Raw genomic sequence first — 18692 nt, 5'->3', positions numbered from 1 at the left:
TGCTCCACCCTAACTCAGTCATATTAAAATAATTTATATACACACATAGCTAGGGACTATATACTTTTCTACATCTTTTTTCCATTCACCAGTACCTCATGAATATCCTTCCAATAAGGTTCTTTTTAATGGCTGTGTAATATTCCATGATATGGTACAATTTATTCAGTCTCCCAATGATTTACATTTACTTCATTTCCCATATTTTGTTAACAGGAAATAATGATGCAATAAATATGCTTCCTTATATATCCTTAAGTAGTGGCCTTTTAATTTCTATGGAACAAGTTTCCAAGAGTGAAACAACTGGATCAAGGAGTACATGTATTTTTAATGTTAATAGGTCTTGCCAGATAGATTCCCAAGAAGCTGTAACAACTCCCATTTACACTAGGAATGGATGAGAGCCCTTCCCTCCTCTCACTCCCAATCTTTTGCCAAGAACCAGATTTATTTACACATTTATTTATTTGCCAATTTGGTAGGTATGAAATGAAATTTCATTATTCTAGCCAAATATATATTTTTTTATTTTATAACTTCTAGTTTTGAGTCTCGCTTAGGTGATTTCTCCCTCCTATCCCCTGTATCAGTGTTCTTCAAACTGTGGGTCATAAAATAAATGAAATAGATAATACTTTTTAATTATATGGAATAGAATATACAATAAAGGCACCACACACAGTAAAGGTAAGCAATGTTCTGTGAGACTTGTTTCATTTTTTATATACGCATATGTTCTGGGTCATAATGTAAAATACATAAAATATTTATTATGCGTCTAGGTCCAGAAGCTTAAAGACATAACCCTAAAGTGTATAATGGAGTTACTAGATTTCCATGCAAGATAATTCTTCACATTTAAGTTTTATATCACCTGAAATTTACTTCTACAAGTGATATAGGAAAGATCCAATTTTATTTTCTTAGAGATGTATAGTAAGCTGTGTCAACATCATCTATTAAAAACACATCCTTGGGCTTCCCTGGTGGCACAGTGGTTGAGAATCTGCCTGCTAATGCAGGGGACACGGGTTCGCGCCCTGGTCTGAGAGGATCCCACATGCCGTGGAGCAACTAGGCCCGTGAGCCACAACTGCTGAGCCTGCGCATCTGGAGCCTGTGCTCCACAACAAGAGAGGCCACAATAGTGAGAGGCCCGCACACCGCGATGTAGAGTGGCCCCCGCTTGCCACAACTAGAGAAAGCCCTTGCACAGAAACGGAGACCCAACACAGCAAAAATTAATTAATAAACTCCTACCCCCAACATCTAAAAAAACAAAAACAACACATCCTTGCAACTAAGCCCATGTGCTGCAACTACTGAGCCCGCGTGCTGCAACTACTGAAGCCCACGCGCCTAGAGCCCGTGTTCCACAACAAGAGAAGCCACCGCAATGAGAAACCCGCGCACCTCAACGAAGAGTAGACCCCACTCGCCACAACTAGAGAAAGCCCGCGCACAGCAATGAAGACCCAATGCAGCCAAAAAACAAAAAAATAAAAGCACGTCCTTTCCCACTGACCTGAAATACCAATTTTGTCATATATTAGACTCTCATTTATATAGGAATCTATTTACAAATCTGTTCTGTTCAACTATTTGTCTATTCCTATGCTAACGCCATATCGATTTTTAAAAATTAATTTTTATTTTTGGCTGCATTGGGTCTTTGTTGCTGCGTGCGGGCTTTTTCTAGTTGTGGCGAGCGGGGGCTACTCTTTGTTATGGTGCACGGGCTTCTCATTGTGGTGGCTTCTCTTGTTGCGGAGCACGGGCTCTAGGCACGCGGGCTTCAGTAGTTGTGGCTCATGGGCTGTAGAGTGCAGCCTCAGTAGTTGTGGCGCACAGGCTTGGTTGCTCCGCAGCATGTGGGATCTTCCGGGACCTGGGCTAGAACCCACGTCCCCTGCATTGGCGGATTCTTAACCACTATGCCACCAAGGAAGTCCAGCCATAATGATTTAAATTCAGTGGCTTTATAGAATGTTTTAACATCTGAAAAGGAAGCCCCCTTTACTTTGACTACTCTTTTTCAAAACTTTATCAGCTACTCTCAGGCATTTACTCTTTTATATAAAAGTTATGATGACTTTATCCAATTAAAGAAAAAAACCTTGCCTAAAATTCTAATTGAAATTGCTGGGCTTCCCTGGTGGCGCAGTGGTTGAGAGTCCGCCTGCCGATGCAGGGGACACGGGTTCGTGCCCCGGTCCGGGAAGATCCCACATGCCGCGGAGCGGCTGGGCCTGTGAGCCATGGCCGCTGAGCCTGCGCGTCCGGAGCCTGTGCTCCGCAACGGGAGAGGCCACAGCAGTGAGAGGCCCGCGTACTGCAAAAAAAAAAAAAAGAAATTGCTTATCCACGTTCCCAGTTTTACCTTCTATGGCCACTTTCCCACCCCATCCTCCAAGCTATGACCCAAAGAACTACTGATGATTGCTCAAAACCGACAAGTTTGTTCATACCCTGTATTACTGCTCATGCTGTTCCCCACCTCTTTCCACCTTACGAAGTCTTCACACTTCAAAGCACAGCTCAAATGTCCTCTTTGGTAAAACTTTTTTTGACTCCTCCAGTCACCGCTCTTCACCAGCTGAGTGCCTACTACAGGCTATTCATATTAAGCTTCACGTCTGGTTATTCGTTAGCTTTGTAAAGATAGTTTCACCACAAGTGTGTCAACCTTTTTTGAGGGGAAGCCTCACTTCCTGAATCTTTGAGAAGTCCTTGGCACACAGTGAATACTGAATGTTTCAGAATGCCAAGGTTTATCAATGGGAAAAAGGAAGATGTTAGAAGGTGTTCCCTTTATGCCACTGAAGGAAGTCCAAAATTTTGCATGTTGTATACATATAAAAATTGAAAATGTCCATTTGCTTTAAGCTATTTATTAGTATAAAAAAGTAGTTGGATGGTTTTCAAATATTCAAGGAATATTTAAATAATATTTAGCGGCCATTTCGGATAATACATTGTTGGAGGGAAAAATATGTTTTAAGAAAAAAAAAAAAAAGACAAGCTAGCTCTCAAACTCCACTGTATACATAAGAATCACTGGGGGGGGGGGGCCCTTTGGTTTAAAATGTAGATTTCAAAACTCCATCCCTAAAAAGCTCAATTCTGTAGGTCTGGGTTAGGGCCTGGGAATTTGCATTTTTAAGAAACAGCTACCACCCTTCCCAATTCTGAAGTAAAGACAGGAGTATCTTTCTTGAAAAAAACACTATGAAAGACCAATCAAAACAGGATTAATAAATAGCTCTTAAATTCTTCTTAAAATTTTTAAAAAGTTTTTAAATGTAAGAGATTTAAATTCTTCAAATCTATCAATGTTTAAATGATTACATGGAAGAAAATGAAATAAATGCTTCAAGAAACATGTAAGGTAGGGACTTCCCTGGTGGCCCAGTGGGTAAGACTCTGCGCTCCCAATGCAGGGGGCCTGGTTTCAAACCCTGGTCCAGGAATCAGATCCTGCATGCATGCCACAACTAAAAAGTCCGCATGTTGCAACTAAAGACGCCACGTGCCCCAACTAAAGAGCCCACATACTGCAACTAAGACCGAGAGAAAAAGTTGAACTAAAATATTTAACACATGTAACAGAAAAATACAGCTGCTAAATTTCAACAGGATACATAAAAGACAAAAAATAATAAGACAAAGATGTACCTTATAATTACAGTTGTCCCTTGGTATCCACAGGGAACTGGTTCGAGGACCCTCCAACAATACCAAAATCACAGATGCTCAAGTCCCTTATATAAAAGTATGTGGCATATAACCTATGCACATCCTCCCATATACTTTAAATCATCTCTAGATTATTTATAATACCTAATACAATGTAAATGCTATGTAAATAGTTGTAAGTACAATATAAATGCCGTGTAAATAGCTGCCTACATACAGCAAATTCAGGTTTTTCTTTTTGGAACTTTCTGGATTTTTTTTCCCCAAATATCTTTGATTCATGGTTGGTTGAATCTGCAAACGCAGAACCCACTAACAGAAAGGGTCAACTGCAGAGGCAAATTAAACAATGAAGAGAAAATGAACACTGGAAACAAACATAAAAAAAAAATCAAAGAAACACAAAGTTAAGTAACTAAGGCATCATTTTGTAAATATTAAACTAGCAAAATGAGTGATAAAAACTCACTCTGATTTAGGAGGTAAGGCCAACAGGACACATTCAAGAGTTTAGGGCAATGATTTTCAATTAAAAAAAAAAAGGACTGCCCCCCCAGGGTATTTTGGAAATATTAAGTGCACTTTTGGTTAACGCAACAACTGGGGCATGTTACTGGTATTTATGGGCAGATCCAGGATATCTAGACATCCTGTAACCCAGGTGACAGTCCTGCACAATGAATAATTTTGCTACATTTCACCTGACTTTCTAATGTCTGCCAGAAAATCATTCTGTTCTTAATTGTCTAAGGCTAAAAATCTAACTTCATTTTACTCATAAATACAAAATATTTTGTGCTATTTTAATATACACTTAATTTTCCAGTAACACAATTAACCATGCAAACCGAGGAAAGATTCAACTTTTTTATGTTTGGAACCTTACCATACCAAGAATTGTTCACCATTTCAGAACAATCACATCACCAAAGGCCATACCTTTTGTGGTGTCTGAGTTGTTAATACCACACGCTGCTGTCAGGAACACAATCACAAGAACTACATGCTACTTACTTAGCCCTTATTTCAAAATGTCAAATATAAAGTGCCATATTACTATCTTACTTCTCAAGTTATAAGTAGACACAAGCATCTGACCATTTTGTTATGTCCTCTAGTATAGCTCTACCTGAGCATTTTTACCGAAATACCAATTTTATTGGAAGGATAGTAATTTATGGTTTTCATTTGTTATTGTTAGTTTCACAGATTTTTTTTTAATTCTATGTGTTGGTAGGTTATATATTATCTGTTAATTTCAGGATACTGAAGCAGTCATTACCAATATTAGGTCTGGGAAGGATGAAAACCTCCAGTCTAGGAAACCAAACATGGGGTAAAGTGGGTAGGGTGCACATTGGGGCAAATTAGAGAATTAAGGTTCTCTTTAAAGGACACAATCACTACTCAGCCCTAGCCAACTATCACCTTGAAGGAATGTAGACCCCAGTGCTGTCTGATAATCCAGTTTTTCAAGAGACACAGAAAATCTGGACATCTCTGTGAAGTCCACTCTTTAAATGTTGGCAACTAATTCAAGTTTAAAAAAAAAAAAACAGGATGTAAGCTAAAAAGAACTCATCTATGGGTCAATTTACGCCTCTGATCAAAGATAAAGGCATATGCTAGTTTCGGTAACTGAATTAGCATGATTCTTGTGGAGGGAAGGTAGGGAGGCATACACTATGAATGAGCCATTGCAGCCCTGAAAGTCACCCTAACCCACCTCTGCTCCAGGGTCTGGGCTTATAACCCAACTATGGAAGTCCTATAACTTCATTTTGTTTCATGTTTGTTGCTCTTAGGAAAAAAGAAGATGAGGGCAGAGTGTAATGTCACAGATTTGGCAGGGTAAGTCCCGTTGGGTCCAGTTTTGTCATTGGCCAGCCTAGACTTAAACATGCAAATAAGAACCTCCTCTTGCTGTTGCAGCTCAGGCTGTCCAAAGCAACCCAGAGATCTCAGAGAACATCTGTAGTTTCAAGAACCAGAATTGTTTCACAGTCTAGGTCCTCCTGGGCAAAGATGTTCGTATGTGCATCAACCTTACAGGATAGCACCATGGCAAAACCCTGATGGGCCTTGATTGCCTAGTCCACTTGCCATGGAATTGTTTGTAGCTCTATCCTGCCGATAAATTGACACACTTGTAAGGCACCTCAGCCTAATGCCATTTTTCTAACCATTCACCCAAGGATAGCACGAATGTTTTGCCAATACATAGTGGGAGACATAGTAATATCAGGTGCTTTGACCCAGTAATAACACTTAATTTATCCTGATAAACAACTCAATAGAAAAATGCACGAGGCATTCATTCACTGTAGTGAACTGCACATAAGATGGGGAAGTGATCAGAATTTAACTGTCCATCAATAATGGAATACCTTCACAATTAGGGCATATTAACTCTATATACTATAATGTAGCCATTAAACACAGAGATGAGAAGCATGAAAACAAATAGGAGACTGGTTAAGAGCCAGGACTCTGGAACTAGACTTCTTAGATTCAAATCCCAGTTCCACCACCTGCAAGTTGGAAAATCCTGCAAAAGTTGCTCTATCTCTGTGTCTGAGCATCCTCATCTGTTAAATGGAGATAACAGTAGGGTAACAGCCTACTTTGGAGTTGTGATTAGAGAATCAAGACATGTAAGATATTTGGTCCTATCTAGTCCATAGTAAGCAATCAACAAACGATAGCTCTTATGGAGGAAGAATACTATGAATCATCAGATTGGAGATTTGAAATTAACTTAGTAAAAACTGAGGGCAGAGAATGAGAGAAAGTTTAACTTTATCATAGGAATAATACAAAAGGAAATGAATTCCTATTAAAGAAATTTGACGGAAGTATCTAAGACAGGCTGAAGGGACAGCAGGAAAGCAGACTCCAGTGTCTCTAATATATTGAGAAAGGGGAGGGCAGGAAGGATGGGAACATTGCAGGGAGGGTTGGGCACTGTGGTGAGATACTGAAGTCAGATGGTTGAGAGCTTTGACTGCTGTGTTAGGATCCTATGAGTCTCCTTCCCAGCTAGGCTCTGTTGGCTATCAACTTGAGCTGCGAGCAGAGAAGTCTCCACTTTCAATACTCCAGAAGTGATAGGAGGAAAGCAAAGATGACAGTGCTACCCTGCAGATCACTTAATCGCCTTCCTAACTCTGCATGTATCCATTTTCTAGGTAATCTCTGGATGTTTCTACTATCAGGTCACTGTGTGCTGGGTAACAGTTTATTACTTGTAGGTACTACCACAAAGTAACATGAAGGTTTGGTCTAATTGACAAACTACCAAAATGATCAATGCAGTGGTAGACACACTAAGACCACAGCTTGGCATTAATTACATCAATTAACTCAGCCAATATTTATTACATGCCTTCTATACACCAAGCACAGGGACTATAATAATGAAAAAACATCATCCTTGCTCCCAAGGAGCTTCAAATCTAATTACAGAGAACAGGTTTTTTTTAACTTTGTAAATTCGTACATCAGTCATTTCATTAAACAAACATTTATTAAACACCTGCTATGTGTCAGGTATTGTCCTAACATGTAGGGAGGCAGATATGAATAGAACACAATGGCTGCCCAAAAGAAAGTTTCATAGTGAAGAAGACAAGAGAAATCCATGGTGAATAAATCCATGATACAGCAGTATTCAACATGGTAACTGACGTGATGAGTTACAAAGGTGGCATCCTACAACAGAAAAACAATTGCAGATCTTGCTTGATAACAATGTACCTTTGCATAATCATTTTCAAAGAGCTTTCACATATTATTTCATTTCAGTTCAATAACAAGCCTAGAAATTTAAGCAAGACAGATGTCACTAGCCTCTACAACTTGCTCAGGGTCACATCAAGTAACAGTAGAGCTGGGACAAGAAACTCCACCTCTTGCCTCGAAGTCCAACGCTCCTTCTTTTGTTCTGACTCTCGTACCTCACCATATGACCTTGGACAAGTCACTTGGCATTTCTTTGTCATAGTTTCCTCACCTGTAAAACAGGGAGAATACCTGCAGTACCTAGCTAAAGTGACTTAGGAAAAGGATCAAATAAAACAACGTAAGTCAACATACTTTGAGCTGTACAAATGCAAGGTACACACTATCAGGCATGCCTTGTTTCTCTTAGGAAAAATAGGGTACAGGGTGCCAAAACACTGAATAAATGAACTGAGTAAATAAATGCTGGATTTTAAGGTGCATAAGTGCATTCAAGGTCATCCATATAACCTTTACAACTAATAAAGGCAAAAGGAACATATTTCATATTTCTGTTGTAGTCCTATTGACCCCCAAGGCAAATATCAATCAAGCCTGGCCAAAAAGGAATGTATTCACCTGTGCACCAGATTCTGTTAAGGAGCCTATCAAACCCCTGAGTTACAAGAAAAGAAGACAGGTTTTGCCTGCATTCCTCCCCAAAAGTGAAAACAGGTAGTTTTTGCTAGTCTGTCCAAAAAAGTATGGATACCCTGCCTGCTCCCACCCCCACCACAGTTCTCATCTTTTATGCCTCAGACTTGCTCTAACACAGCAGCCATAACCACATGTTACTTAAATTTAAATTAAATTATAAATTCAGTTCCTTAAACTAGTCACATTTCAAGTCCTCAATATCACATGTGGTTAACTGCTACCACATTGGACAGTGCAGATATAGAACGGTTCCATCATTGTAGAAATTTCTATTTGACAGAGCTGCCTTAGATACTATACTTTTACTTTTATTACAACCCTGACTAGACTAGAGATTCCTGAAGGAAAGGGGCTGTGTCTTATTTATCTTAATATCCCCAGTTTATATAGCAAAGTACATGTCATACTACAAGCACTCATTATATATCTAACTTAATATCTCAAACATAGCAGACTACTCTGTCCACTTCCCCCATCCCCAACACACACACACACACACAACAACAACAATAAGAAACAAGACATCCTCTCACATGAGGGGCATGAGGGTGGAAGGGGATACTGAGTCCAGAGAAAGGAGACCTGCATTCTATTCTTAGATGTGCTACAGCCAACCATGTAGTCTTGGGCAAGCTACCTATTTTCTGCATCTAAAACTCAAACTCCATGTACCTTAATTCTAAAACGTTTAATCGTCTTGCACCAAAGAAAATCATGTATTCTATCAAAAAGCCCTTTACACATGTCAGGGAACACATCTGCTAACACTGATGGGTACCTCAAATTAAAAAGAATCCATTTCTAGGGCTCAGGCTATCATGATTAGAGTCATTTTTGGTCTTTAACTGAGCATGTGCAGTTTTCCACCTTTTCTGGGGGATCAAACTAGAGACGTAAACCTCAGGCTTGAAGATTGAGTTTCTTCCATGTGCTGAGGCCAGAACTGGATACTCTGCCCATATCTGATCAGAGAAACAAGGGCAAGTTTCTTGAGTATCTGAATTTAACATAAATTATCCCATCAGTTTCTACATTAGCCTTAGCCTAAAATTTGAGTAAACAGTACAAAACAGAACCAAGAAAACTCTTTCTATAACAATCTGTATGATGTAAAGAATGTCATTACGTGAAATGTGTTTCTTATTCAGTCCACATACTTTACCATATTTAACTACTATAGAAAATATTTATTGTCCAAAAACCTCTTCATAATGACCTTCACACGCATACTCACTCACTCACTTTTATAAACCTTACATGGTTTTAAGACCAGCCAAGAACAAATATAATCTGAACTACCAGGCTGCCTTCCTTTATAATTTGTAAATATGTTGGGCAACAGCAGTTCAGGCATTCTGTAATAAATCTATACTAAGTTTGTCAATTCCTCTGACATCAAGGTTTTAATCTTTATTAAGTACTTCTTAAGTCATCTCTCCTGGTAACAGGATGAACTACTACCAACAGCACTTCCATCTACTAGTATTTACCAAGTACCAGCAAGTTAACAACATTTAGTGGATGACAACTAAACACTAGTTTGGATGGCACAGTGTTTAGTAGGGAACACATGCAAAGGCCTAAGGGCAATAAAAAGGTTTCCACTACAGAACTGATTGTATCTGACTGTGATAAAACTAGATATTAAAAATCAACCAGGCTTCCCTGGTGGCGCAGTGGTTGAGGGTCTGCCTGCCAATGTGGGGGACACGGGTTCGAGCCCTGGTCTGGGAGGATCCCACATGCTGCGGAGCAACTAGGCCCGTGAGCCACAATTACTGAGCCTGCGCGTCTGGAGCCTGTGCTCCGCAACAAGAGAGGCCGCGATAGTGAGAGGCTCATGCACCGCGATGAAGAGTGGCCCCCACTTGCCGCAACTAGAGAAAGCCCTCGCACAGAAACGAAGACCCAACACAGCCATAAATAAATAAATAAATAAAATTTTAAAAAAAAGAAAACATCATGAAATCTTACTATATGACACCATATGGTAAGAAGTCATTAAATTAAAAAAAAATCAACCAATGTTGACTGCACATAATCTTCCCTAGTGCCTCGCCAGTTGTAATAATTCAATGTGTTTATTTAACTGCTGAATGAAAAGTTAACAAACCTAACTAGAGTATTTTCAAGCAAAAAGCACAAAACTCTGTAGAGCAAGAACTACCAAACACCTTTTGCAAAGGTGGAAATAGAGAAGAATCGGTTTGCAGCATGCAGTCTGTGACATAAAAGGGACACAAACATTCCATTCAGTAAAACCTTTGTGAGTCTCTATGTCAAAGAACTGGGAGGAATACAGAGATGAGAAAACATGGCTCAGTTGCTCACAATCTAATAAAACACAGAAATAGAACACAGTAAAATCACTGGTAAATTCCATTATGATGATGCTAAAGAGCAAACAGGAAAGACCCAAGGTGGTTGAGAGTGAGAGGTGTGAGGGTCACAGAGGCTTCTTGAATGCTGGGAGTTACACAGCCAGAGATGGGAAGAAAAGGCTACATGCATGTGTGTAAGAAACAGCAGAAGTGTGTGTGTCTGGGCGGAGCAGGGAGAAAGCACAGAGGACAGACTAGGCAGAGAACAGCATATTCAAACAAGACCCAGAGATCAGAGACACTATAACCGTGAGTACTGTGTATCCAGGAAAATTGCAAACTAACGGTTTTGCATGAGATGCACGCACTTAAAAAGGTCCAGCTGACTCACAAATCCTGCAGAGAAAGTTACTTCCCACCCCCAACAGGCTTTCACAAGGTGTAGTAGTCCGTGGGCCTAATGAAAAGATCTCTGCGGGTGGAAACTGCATTTTAAACAAACTCCCAGAAAATTCTCTTACACACTTAAACTGGAGAAACACTGAAACGTTTCACTGACATGCAGAATTATCTACAGTAGCAGTTCCCAAACTTTGCTGCACACTGAAGTCATGTGGGGATCTTCAAGAAATACTGCTGTCTGGCTTCCCCCACCGACCCCACTCCCAAACACGGTGATTTAATTGGCCGGGCTCTGCTACGTGGGCATCAGGAATCTTTAAAAGCTGCCCCAGGTGATTTCTACGCGCAGCGAAGTTGGAGAGCCACTGACCTAATTGTCAACAACTTGAATCTCGAGTCAAATTTACCAGCTCCGTGACCTTGGGCAAAGAAGTCACCTAACCATTCAGGGCCTCAGTTGCCTCCTCAGTAAGATGGGGATAATCATCCTCCCTTATCGGACTGTTGTGAAGTTAGACGGGGTGGACGTAATGGTCTGGCACAATGGCCGGCGTATAGTAAGCGCTTAACAAGGGCTAGCTGTTTATTCTCATTATTAACTCTTCCTCCTCCGACAGTCACCGTGCAACGGGCAGCATCGTCCCCACAGAGCGACAGCCACTCGACCAACCTTTCTGCCGGAGCAGATTCTTCGCCAGAGTTGTCTAGCTCCGCTCCAGACCCGCCCCCTCCCCCAGGCTGCCAGGAAAGAGCTTCGCCCGGCCGGGGCAGCTCTCAAGGACCACCCCGGGTTTGAACAGACCCGACAGAAGCCGCCGACTCCACAACCAAGCTCCCACGGACCCCGTGGGTCCCCCCCCCAAAATGAGATGCTCTTCCGAAGGGCCCCTGGAGCCACCGAGGCCGAGAAACAAGGCTTAGCCATCCCTAGACCGCCTGGAGGGGAGGAGAGGGGAGGGTCCGGTCGCGACGGGGAGGGCCGCCCGGTTACCTGAGGCGACGGGCGGGGCCCGCATTGCTGGGGCGGGCGCCGCCGCCGCCGCCGCCGCCGCCGCCGGCCGCACACGGCCTTCTGCCTCACGCCACCCGCGCCATAGGCCCGGCGCTTTCGCTGCCCCGGCCGGCTGTCCTCAAGCGGTCGCTCCGTCCACCCGTCAGCGACTCTCCCAGGGCGCCCGGGTCGACGAAGGCCACTCGGGCCGGCCGGCTGGGCTCTGCTCAGGCAACTTCCGACTGCCAGGGGCGGCAGCGTCAAATAACTCCCCGAGCCTAGAGGATCACTGCGCTTGCGCGGCGCGCCTGATCAGAGACTTGTGTGGGGCCGAGGCGGTGGCGTCAAATAATTCCCAAGACACGGAGCCGGAAGCTGCGCGTGCGCAGCTATCCCAGGTCGCCGCGCGCGGGGTATAGTACCGCCTCCCTTTCCGGAGGAGCAGGAGGGGTGAAGTGACGGACTCGCCTACATCATCGCAATACAGGCGTGGAGGCGGTCCACATGCGTCCCTATGAAACAGTTGGGACTCTGCCTGTTTTTGATGCGGACGGAGTAAGGGTCTTCTCTGCAAGATTCTGGCTCCCACTCAGGTTCTAGGAATTTCTCACACCATTACAGCACCCTTCCTTTGAAATGTTGTCCTTTACCCGCCGCCCCCTTATATTGATAGCATTATGAGCAATGTTCAGTTCCAGGCCAGATGTGTGTTACAAAGATGAATCGGACATCAGATTCAGAGCCTGTCATTAAGGAGCTGAGTCTGATATAGGCGATAAGACATTATTAATAGTAGTAATAATAGCAAGAGCTACCGGTTTGAGCACCTACAATGCACCACACATTTCGTAAACAGTACCACTTCCAATCATTTGGTTTCAACTTCAACGAAGAAAATGATAAATACCATTAGAGAGATACAGCTCAAGTCCCTTGGGAGTGTAAAGGAGGAAACTTGGGCTGAGAAAGAGGAGGGAGAACCTGGCCTTGAGACTGTCCTTGATATTCAGAGAGGAAGGGATCAGGATAGTAGTGCTGAAGTCACGGTGTCTGAAAAGAGCAGAACAGAGCAAAGAAGATGCTGACTCCTCCTCCTTACCCTCAGTTAGAAGAGACCATGGAGGAAGGAGTGACAAGGGAACTGGTACCCTCATGGGAAAAAAAAAAAAAAGAGTGTTTCCTCAGTATTTTGTCTCCTCCCCCCCCCCCACACACACATACATACCCAGGAAAGTAACTAGAGGAGAGAAAAGGAAAAGGAAGAATGTTCCAGGACAAGAACAGGCTATATCCAGGATACTTTGTGGATCGAAGCAATACATTTCAATTAAACGCAGTGTGGCACATGTTGTAAGAGGCTCTCAATATTTATTCCAATCACTTATCCCTTGCCTTTCCAAACTACAGAGGCTGGAAAGCAAAGCACACAGTTCCCACCTTCCCTTGCAGCTAGAAGTGGCAATAAGACAAAGTCCTGGCCAATAAGATGTAGGCAGAAGTCCCAAGGGACAGCTTCCCTTCCAGAATAAAAAGGAACTCTTTAGAGAAGTTTGTGACCTTCACCCTTCCCCTACTTCATGCTTGGAATTAAGGCACAACACCCGGAGGTGCAGCAATCATCTTGAGACCATGAGGAGGATTGTGCTAAGGAAGATGAAATAAAAGGACAAAAGAAGCCTGGTACCTTAGGTCATACTCAAGCAGCTGCACAAACCCTGGACTGCCTTCCTGTTTTATGAGGGGGAAAAAAAAAATCTTTTTTAGACCACAGTTTGTCAAGTTACCTGTTACTTTCAACCAGACTCATTCCTAACATAATAAATATGGAACATCTGTAATATGTCAGACAGGTAAGGAGCTGATAATGGAGGTGATAGCTTAGAAGAGCAATGGGTGACGGGAACTGGAAAAATGACAGACACAGAGGACTGGGGGGCTGTCAAAGCTTTTAGGGAGATGATGAAAGTACATGTATCTCCCACCTGATGACTTTAATTCATTCCTGAAAATTCTGCCTCTAAGTGAAAAGCTGATAAATGAAAAATACATTTCCATTATTTTTTTAAATTTTATTTATTTAATTTATTTATTTTTGGCTGCATTGGGTCTTCGTTGCTGTGCACAGGCTTTCTCTAGTTGCAGAGAGCGGAGGCTACTCTTTGTTGTGGTGCGTGGGATTCTCATTGTGGTGGCTTCTCTTGTCACGGAGCACGGGCTCTAGGCACATGGGCTTCAGTAGTTGTAGCACGTGGGCTCAGCAGCTGTGGCTCACGGGCTCTAGTGCACAGGCTCAGTAGTTGTGGCGCACTGGCTTAGTTGCTCCGTGGCATGTGGGATCTTCCCGGACCAGGGCTCGACCCGTGTCCCCTGCATTGGCAGGTAGATTCTCAACCACTGCACCACCAGGGAAGCCATTCCATTAATTTTAATGGGAAAAAGATAGGTGTTCAATTCCAACCCAAGACACCTAAATATTTTTAACAGACAAAAATGTAGCAATGGAACAATGGAAACAAAAACCATATAAGCAATAAATAAATAATTTTAAATTAAGAATATGGCTTCTGTGGGGGGGAAGGATATAGGGGGTTTGGGATTGATATGTACACACTGCTATATTTAAAATGGATAACCAACAAGGACCTACTGTAGAGCTCAGGGAGCGCTGCTCAATAATATGTAACAACCTAAATGGGAAAAGAATTTGAAAAAGAATAGATACATGTATACGTGTAACTGAATCACTTTGTGGGACTTCCCTGGAGGTCCAGTGGTTAAGACTCTGTGCTCCCAATGCAGGGGGCACGGGTTCGATCCTCGGTCGGGGAACTAAGATCCCACAGGCCACATGGTGTGGCCAAAAGATAAATAAATGAAACTGAATCACTTTGCTGTACACCTGAAAATAACACAACAGTGTTAATCAACTATACTCCAATATAAAATAAAATGCTAAAAAAAAAGAATGTGGCTTCTACGTAAAGAATGTAATGTATAAGGACTAATGCACTGACCAAGAAGACAAGATTTAATATTAGGTGAGGGGTGGTGGGTGGAGGAAAGATACAAGTGAGCAGTCATTTTTTAAAGGTGATATTACATTTCTGCATATTTTTCTTTTCCAATTTTTAAAAAATTTTTCAGGGCTTCTCTTAAACCAACGTAAAAATAAAGTTACAACACACACGAAACACCTTGAGGGAAAATTAAACATCAGAACACTTTGAAACATATGCGAAAAGTGTGCATGAACAATAGACTGAAAAGACATATGCAACGCTATACAGAGTAAAACATTTGGATTCTCCAAACAGGGCACAATTCAAATCTGTTCTACATTGTAAATTCTCACTATAAAAGTAGAATGAATTGGGGAATTGTCTTCATCTGAAACTGTACTGTCAGAATAATCACTTTGTATCATGTACCTAATTACTGTGTATTAAAAGGTATTGCATTTGAAAAACGAAAAAAAATGGAGCAGTTGTATCAACCTTATGTGGCAGACGTTTTTCCTGAATTGACCTCACCAATATATATAATCCATCCCCCAGTTCTTCTTACAATGTAACCAACATCTTCCCACTGAGAGATGGATCCGTATTTCCTCTCCTTGAGTCTGGTTGGCTGCTGTGACTGTTCTGGCCAATAGGGCAGAAGTAATGCTTGGTGACTTCTAGGGCTAGGTCATTAAGAGGATTCAGCTTCCACCTGGCTTACCCCCTTTTGCAATGCTCACCCTCAGTACCCAGTCACCATACTGGGAGGAAGCTCAGACCACATGAAGAGAGCATGTGGAGATGTTCCAGCTGACGACCTGAGACAACCTGTCTCAGCTGACAACATCAATGGCCAGACATGTGAGTGAGGAAGGCTTCAGATGATTCCAGTCCCAGGCTTCAAGCCAACTCACCTGAAAGCAAGCAAAGTAGAGACAAGATAACCCCAGCCCAAATAGCAGATTCATGAGCAAAATAAATATTGTCATTGTTCTAAGCCACTAAGTTTTGGGGTAAATTGTGTGGAACCATAGTAAATGGAACAGTTTTCAAAAGCCATAATTGAGAAAAGTGTTTAACTGAACAAATGTATGAAAGGTATGTCATCTGTAGCCAGTTTTTTTCCTTTTCTTCCTTTTTCAGTTGTGCAGAACTAGCCTGGTGTGGATAATGGTTGAGAAGATCCACTTCTATTTCTCCTGAACCTAATGCAATACTAGCACAGTGTATGTGCTCAATGAACATTTGTTGGATGGATGGGTGAGTGGCTGAGATTCATTGGCTCAGTGTTGAACCCAGTTTCTTGCTGGACCGTTAAGTCTTAGTGAATAATATCCAGTGGTAGAGGTAGAAAATATCAATTAGATCTAGGTAAGAGGTCCCCTGCCCCAGACCTTTTGCCTCAAATGGTACTGCATTTTGGATTGGTATTCCCCAAAATTTTCTGAGTGCCCCTCCAAGGCCACCAATGCCATCTTGGCCAGGTGCCCCAATCCAGACCAGGCCCCATGTGGGTCCTGTTGGCCATAAATTTCTACCTTGAAATCTTATAAGTCTCACTTCAGTGGTTGGGGCTGGCCAGAGGTGCCGTCTAGGAACAGCTACCCCGTCCCAGACCATGTCCATCCCGGGTGCGTCTCATTCTCCATTTCTTTTCTTTGAAGAACTCTTCAACCCTCTATCTTACGCCCACCCCTCTCTCACTTATGTGTGGGGCTGCCCAGATGCCCTGAGATGCTCCAGGACTCATGTCATGGAGCCCCATAGCCAGCTCTGGTTCCAAGAGGACAGCCAGGCAAGGACCTCACTCTTGCTATCGGATACAGCAGTTCTTTCACCCTTTGTGCAAGATTGGGCTGCCAAAATAGTTTTAGTATGACTTTGATGATTCTCACTCACTTTGGAACCAGGCTAGGTTTAAGATTGTGAGCCATCAACAATGCATTGCAGACGCTTGAGCTGCAAGTGTGGACCCAGGTATTGGCTTGCACTTCTCTGCTCAGACCACAGTGCCCCTCTGACCTACTGAAGCCAGGGAAATGGGAGAAAAGGGCAGCAGATGTCCTTTATTCTGGGTGTTCTGCTGTCCCTTCCCCAGCTAGCCCCCAGGGTAGTAACCTCACTCCCTTTGGCAGAAGCAGCCATGCCTGTTTCCTCCAAGGACTTTTGAGATGTTGATCTGCAATGCCGATGTGCTCTTTCCATCGATGTACTTTTCATGCCTCCAACCAGTGTAATGACATGGTGCTCTCATCTGTCTTAAGCCATGGAGAACAAGGGATGGATGTATCTTGTACGAAGGGGGCCACTCTTCTCACTCTGCTCACGGGCCCCTTTCCTGTGCTCCTGCTGGTGTGGTGTGTGGAAGGCAGGACTGTGGTCAGCATTGAAAGCAATCATACTTCAGGAATGCAGTGATTATGGCCTAAAGAGTTCAAGACATGTAGTCGAAAGGAAAGCTTCACTAGTGTTAGCTTAGTCTGAGTGAAGAGAAGACAAGAACCCAAAGTTGAGGCTGAGGGTTCTTTTGCCCCTCGAGAGATCTGTCTGGGCAAAGGGGAGTTCTGGGCAGAGCTCTGGACCCTGAGGCTTCTGAGAAGGAGCTGCTAACCATCATGACAAGCATGAATTTCTGTACATGAGCCCCTGTGGCAAACTGGTGACACCTACAGACCTCTTCTCAGAGTCGTATTTTTAAATGCATCAAATGAAATATGTCAGATTGCAAGGGAGGCCGATTATATTAAAATAAAGCTATTAGAATATTTTTTAAACCTGCAATATGGTAATATATATGCCTTCTTAGTAATGCATTAAATAACAAGATCTAGCAGCAGGTCTTATAAGTACCATAATTTTGAAGTAGTTGTGAACTTGAAAGATGTTTTGAAATGTCTACAACGACTCCAGCATGATGTGAAAAATCCATGATTTGTATTGGCGACAAAGTCAAGGTCATGCTAATATTACCATGATTTGTTGCTTACATTAACAATTAGAAAACATGTGAAATTTCAGTCAGAGATTAGTGAAAATAAAGATGTAATTTATTCCCATGCAAGTTCACAAACCCTAGGTTAAGAAGCCCTTCAATAAATTCTGATAGACCTGACAAACTGTGTGGCAAATTCTAACTCACTCAAAACTATAATCGAGGGGCTTCCCTGGTGGCGCAGTGGTTAAGAATCCGCCTGCCACTGCAGGGGACACGGATTCAATCCCTGGTCTGGGAAGATCCCACATGCCATGGAGCAACTAAGCCCATGCGCCACAACTACTGAGCCTGCGCTCTAGAGCCTGTGAGCCACAACTACTGAAGCCCGCGTGCCTAGAGCCCGTGCTCCACCACAAGAGAAGCCACTGCAATGAGAAGCCTGCGCACCGCACCGAAGAGTGGCCCCAGCTCGCCGCAACTAGAGAAAGCCGTGCACAGCAACGAAGAACCAAAGCAGCCAAAAATAAATAAATAAATTTATTTAAAAAAAAAAAAACTATAATTGTTCCCAAATAGGTAGTATGTAGACCCTTAGAGGGACCAATGAGCTCTAGGAGCCAGTAAGGGATTCCCAAGAATAAGTTATAGCAAGTAATCCTATCAGGTTTTTGTGATAGAATCAGAGACTAATAGGTTGGGAAGGCCTGTGTGTAACCATATTATGCCTGAAAGGCCCTTGACCCAAACCCTCATGATGTCTTTTTAACTGAGATAAAGAGATGTAAGCTGGGCAATAACGCAGTTGGTTGACTGCCTAGCGAGTTCAGTCAGTCTCCAAAGGGTCAAAGCCAAGCTGGAGAGTGTGTTCCAATAGCATCCTAGAGGACTCAGCCCTAAGCTCTGGCTGA

At 42.7% G+C, this 18692-nt stretch overlaps 1 protein-coding gene across 3 annotated transcripts in view; it reads right to left on the bottom strand.

Moving 5' to 3' along the window:
* RALGAPB (Ral GTPase activating protein non-catalytic subunit beta) overlaps nucleotides 1–12087 on the bottom strand; it is a 94087-nt gene extending 82000 nt beyond the window's left edge. For 2 of the 3 annotated variants that reach the window (XM_024742896.1, XM_024742898.1), the window contains exon 1: nucleotides 11851–12087. The gene's annotated coding sequence lies outside the window, so the exon portion shown is untranslated. Of the gene's footprint in view, nucleotides 1–7607; nucleotides 7712–11850 lie in introns of all 3 variants that reach the window. The other variant, XM_024742897.1, reaches the window with a different exon arrangement.
* Nucleotides 12088–18692: the final 6605 nt, after the last annotated feature.

Source organism: Neophocaena asiaeorientalis, unplaced genomic scaffold (genome assembly GCF_003031525.2).
Source record: "Neophocaena asiaeorientalis asiaeorientalis breed wild unplaced genomic scaffold, Neophocaena_asiaeorientalis_V1.1 scaffold82, whole genome shotgun sequence".
Lineage (NCBI taxonomy): Eukaryota > Metazoa > Chordata > Mammalia > Artiodactyla > Phocoenidae > Neophocaena > Neophocaena asiaeorientalis.
This window is presented reverse-complemented; position numbering and strand designations above follow the sequence as displayed.